The sequence below is a fragment of the Cervus elaphus genome, chromosome 9 (assembly GCF_910594005.1).
Source record: "Cervus elaphus chromosome 9, mCerEla1.1, whole genome shotgun sequence".
Lineage (NCBI taxonomy): Eukaryota > Metazoa > Chordata > Mammalia > Artiodactyla > Cervidae > Cervus > Cervus elaphus.
In genome coordinates this window covers 67,140,245-67,144,955 of record NC_057823.1, presented here as the reverse complement: position 1 = coordinate 67,144,955, position 4,711 = coordinate 67,140,245, and the positions used below count along the sequence as shown (strand labels likewise).

The 4,711-nt window shown below is 40.3% G+C and overlaps 1 non-coding gene across 1 annotated transcript; it reads right to left on the bottom strand.

Moving 5' to 3' along the window:
- Positions 1–1,479: 1,479 nt before the first annotated feature.
- LOC122701172 lies at positions 1,480–1,619 on the bottom strand. Its single transcript, XR_006343009.1, has one exon.
- Between the last annotated feature and the right edge of the window lie 3,092 nt (positions 1,620–4,711).

The window sequence follows — 4,711 nt, the reverse complement described above, 5'->3', positions numbered from 1 at the left end:
AAAAAATGCAACAAACTAGTAAATAAAACAAAAAGGAAGCAGACTCACAGATAGAAAACAAACTAGTGGTTGAGAGAGGGAAGGGAAGAGGACAATATAAGCACAGGGAGAAAAAAAGGTTATTATGGGACTAGATGAAACTATGTGTTTGAAACATGAAAATTGTAAAGCAGTATAGAATTTAATGAATCTTTCATTCGACAAAAAATGCAATAAGATAAAATAAAAATACTGGTAACATTATAATTATACTGAAATATAATTATTATATCATATAATTAGCTTCCTGAACTGTGTACTTTAAAATGGCTAGCTTGGTAAATTTTCTGTTATGTGTATCTCACCACAACTAGAAATTTTTAAAATTATGTATGGGTGGCTCAGATGGTAAAGAATCTGCCTGCAAAGCAGGAGACCCAGGTTCAATCCCTGGATCGAGAAGATCCCCTGGAGTTGGGAATGGCTACCCATGCCAGTATTCTTACCTGGAGCATTCCATGGACAGAGGAGCCTGGCAGGCTACAGGCCATGGGGTTGCAAACAGTTGGACATGACTGAGTGATTAACACTAACATATATAAAACTACTAGCCACAACTATATTTTGTGAATGAAGTCAATAAAGCTCAGAGAGGCTATAACTTGTAAAGCTCACACAGTAAGGAATGTGTGGGGAAGCCAATCTCATATTAGGACTTTCTCTGGACCTTCTCTACAGGGAGAGGGAAAATTCACCTGACAAACATGCCAAGAATCAACCTCAAGCTACAAGACCATTGCCGTTCCTCTGAGTTTTCCGAGGAAGCTTCTAATACACTTCACCCAGCACAGCTGTTCCAGCAGCCCTGCTGGAGACCCGCCTCTCATGTGCCACTGTGCCGAGGGGTGGCTGATCCAACAGACAACGGCTCAGTACAGACTGTGTGTCATTTACTCTCATTTCGTGACGATTAATTTGCTCGAGGACCAAGGGCGTTCAGTGGTTACATTAAGATGCAAAGAAAAATTAAACATTTATGCATCCTTTATCTCCTCATTTCAAGACAGATAAGTCCCATCAGTGTCTACAGAAGATATTTTCATTGACATTGTTTATCTGTTCCACTTGACTCCAAATTACACTTGAGAAACAAGAACTAACACACCATGGTGTTTTTATACAGAAGTGGTGACTACAGGGAACCAGATATTAAAGAGAAAATATCTAGCCTGAGATTCCACTGCAGCATAAACTCGGTGAGATATGACACAAAGAATCTGGCCCAAACATGCAGGAGCACAATGAAGTCTTGGAAAAAGCCACCTGGGCTGCTTGTGTCCCTGCTTAATATGCAGCACTGTGCAAGTTAGGTTTCATTTCCTGTGCCAGCTTTGCTCTCAAATCTAAATCACTGTGTTAAGAAGGAATCTGAGGGCTAAACAGAAGTTACAGTCATAGCATGGAACGCAGTTCATCATTAACTGTCTGCTTTTTTTTAAAACTGTCCTCTCGTGCCTTTAAGAGCCAGCCCTATTCTTAGGACGGCTCTCCTAAACTGAGAGGGAGATTGCTGTGTGTCCTGTCAGCCTCCCCTGTTAGAACTGAGCACAAGGGAGGAGAAAAGGCATAGACCCATACAATCACATTTTCTGATACTCCTCCAACTCTCCCACTTCACTTAGATCACACATCTCTTTCATACCGGCTGCCTGGTCTTGATTTTATATCAGGCTTCTCAGGGTAGGGTGGCATAAAGATTAACTTTGGAACCAAAGAGAGCCGCATTTGAATCTCAGCTCCATCACTTACTGTTTATATGAACTTGGAAAGTTACCTAACCTGATGGATCTTGTTTTTTCAACTCATAAAAAGGGAATAACATTGCCTTTCCCCACACAATGTTGTGTGAACTAAATGAGATATTTTGTGCAAAGCAGTGGGTACAGTGCCTGCTGGCAGCAAGGGTTCAATAACTAGGCTACTCATGATGCCTGACTACACCTAACACTGTGTTAATCCCAGAGCACACCTTCAATAAGCATTTATTAGCAATTATCACAGGGTCCTGAGAATGAGTGATCTCTTGGCTGGTTTTTATTGTATTCAACATGGATCACGCTTTATCGAGCACATATTATGTGCTAGGCCCTGCTGCATGTGGTTTGTGTCTTAACTTATTGAATTTTCACACACACCAATTACTCTGTGGGCAGAGGGGTGCAGGCTGGTGAGGGAGGAACACACACCCAGGCAGTCTGGCTCTGACACCTGCCCTCTTAACCTCACTGTCTCTGCCCATGAGCAGCTGCTACTTCTTTTGTAACCAGAAAAGCAAAACATTTTTTAAGTGATTTAAGACAGTAAAAACACACTCGCTGAACCACTGGTCAGCTCTCATCTGAATTTGTAAGAATCTGATGACTGAGAGATTGACACTTCTTTTAATTCAGATGAAAGTTATCGAGAGCCGGGTGTTAAGTACAAGGCAAGACGCTGTGGGAAATATAATAGAAGAAATGATGTCTTCCCTTCAGGGCCTTTAGATTTGGAAGATGAGATATTATTGCCAGTAGCTGACATTCATTTAGTGTGTGCCGTGTGCCCACTGTGCTAAAGGCTTTCCCTCATTCAATCCTCATGACAAATTGATATAATAGGTATGATTAATACCCCCGAGGTGCAAATGAGGAAACCAAAGCCTTTAAATCTTAATAACTTGCTGGGGGTTCCAGGAAGAAAAGCCTGTACAGGCTAAATGCCACGTGGCTGCCACAGGCAATGATTCTCATCCATCTTTCTCTTCCCCACTGTCTTAAAAAGCAGGCCACCTGGTAAGTGCTTGAAATATTCCTGGCAAAGTGAATACCCACTTTTCAATAAACTCCCATTGCTAAATATCCGTGCATTTACCAGACATTAAACTTCACATGCACATGATTACAGAGTTAGTAAGTTCTAAAGAACTTCACCTTTGGAGTTTACGGGCCTCTACCAGCATCTCCTCTCCCACCTTCACTTCAGCGTTTGGAGATGGGCCTGAAATGGAGAGGACACTGCCATCTCCTGCTCTCGTCTCCTAATTCTCAATTTTGAGATTTCTATTATACCTGATTTATGGCCCTACAGGGCTCATTCTAGCCCACAACCTTGAGCTTATAAAATGCACAGGAGAAAATTTACTAATGACTGTGTTCGTCTTAATGCACTGTAGGGAACTTTTTTAAGTGAAAAAGGCTCAAATAGCAGGGACATTTTAAACAGCCAATTATGAATAACAATTGTTTGATGGCTGAGCACCGTAGATCTTCCAGCTCATTCGGTTTTCATCTAATTAAATGTTTCATTTCCACGGGCAGCATGCGGTACAAACTTGTGTCTGCTTTTGTCAGCAGGAGATAATCAATAAGAAAAATGTGGATGCATTTCAGCATTTATTAGCAGCTCAATTGGAAGTTGTTTTATTTTAATAACATCCTTGCCTTCATTCTGTTCAGGATAAATCGACAGCTTTGATGAATAAAAGACGACAGAAAACTGGTTTATGTTATCCCATTAAGAGTAAAGAAATCAGAGAATGAAAGGGAGCTGAGAAAGAAATTGAAAAACACTTTAAAGCTGCATTTTCTGTTACCAAGGAAAGGGAGAAACAAACAAAAATGCCTTCCATTCACTCTAAAAGACCATCAAACATATCTGACTTCAGCTAGATATCCCTCCCAAGACCAAAACAAAAATTCATTCTGAATCTTTTATTTGCAGATCATATTTAGCAATTCTTGGTTAACTTCCATTGGAGCTGCAATATTGATCAGAATGGGGAGAACCAGGTACAAAATGTTGTTTGTTCACCAGAAATGAGCCCAAATGCCCAAAGCTCATATCCTTAAATAGTAGACAAGCTGGTAGGGTAGGATGCCTTAGAACAAATACACAAAGTCCACCATGGTGAGGCATTTACAAGAGCCTTTACACCTTGGTAAGTGGAATTTAAATTGATCTGTGGGCCAGAAGACCTCTCTTTGAAATCTCACTTGGTATAACCAACCGTCTATTGGACAATGCCATGTGAATATCTCTCAGGCATCTCAAATATAACATCTCAAAATCTGAATGTTTTACCACACTACGACACTACTTCACAATTATTAGGGTGAAGATTATAATTTAAATTACGTGAGTTATAATTTAAATTATTTTTAAAAATTAATAAATAACAGGTGTTGGAAAGGAAGTGGAGAAATTGAAATCCTTGTGTACTGTGACACGTGCAAATGTGAAATGGTTCAGTCACCATGGAAGAGTTTGGTGACTCCTCAGGCAACTGAAAACAGAAGTACCATACAACTCAGCAATTCCACTTCTGGGTATAAATCCAAAAGAAGTGAAAGCAGGGGCTTGAGCAGATACCTGTATACCCATGTTTGTAACTGCATTAAATAACAAGCAATAAACAAGAGCTGAAAAATGGAAGCAACCCAAATGGCCATCAATAAACACATGAATAAATAAAACATGGCATATATATACAATGGAATATTATTCAGTTTTAAAAGGGAAGTTCTGACATAAACTACAGCTTGGATGAACCTGGCAGATACTATGCTGAGTGAAGTAAGCCAAAGGACGAACACTATATGATCATATGAGATGCAAGAGCAGTCTAATGCACAGGCAGAAAATAGAAGGATAATGGTTGCCAGAGCTGGGGGGGGCGGGGGGAGAGTAGGTGGTT